The sequence below is a fragment of the Triticum dicoccoides genome, chromosome 2B (genome assembly GCF_002162155.2).
Source record: "Triticum dicoccoides isolate Atlit2015 ecotype Zavitan chromosome 2B, WEW_v2.0, whole genome shotgun sequence".
Lineage (NCBI taxonomy): Eukaryota > Viridiplantae > Streptophyta > Magnoliopsida > Poales > Poaceae > Triticum > Triticum dicoccoides.
Window position 1 is genome coordinate 39,872,106 of NC_041383.1, and position 561 is coordinate 39,872,666.

Sequence of the window (561 nt, forward strand, 5' to 3'; positions counted from 1 at the left end):
TCTCCGACCCCTCAGCCCCGGCTCTCTCTCCCTCTGACCCCCTCCTGCTCTGGTATGTGTCTCTGTATATCTGCGACCCCGATGACCCCGACGCCGGCCACCGACCCCGACCCCTCAGCGCCTTCCTCCGCCCAACAACGCCAGCAAGCACTGGACAGGTGCCTTTCCCTCCCCTCCCAAGTGTTAGTTAGTTAGTGTTAGTTAGTTAGTGTTAGTTAGTTAGTGTTAGTTAGTGTTAGTTAGTGTATTCTGTTAGCTTAATTTAATTGATGTTAGTGTTAGTTAGCTAAATTTACTGTTAGTGCTAGTTAGTTAATTGATGTTAGTGTTAGTGTTAGCCTAGTGATGGTGCTTAGCTTAATTGCTGTTAGTGCTAGTTAGTTAGTGTATTCTGTTAGCTTAATTGATGTTAGTGTTAGTTAGCTTAATTTGCTGTTAGTGTTTGTCTTTAAATGAAAATGAAAATGAAAATTACAGTTTTTGAAAATTAGCTTATGTTGATGTCCATTTTGAAAATGAGGATTTTTAATGGAAGTGTTTTAAAATTTGGTCACTCTCTCT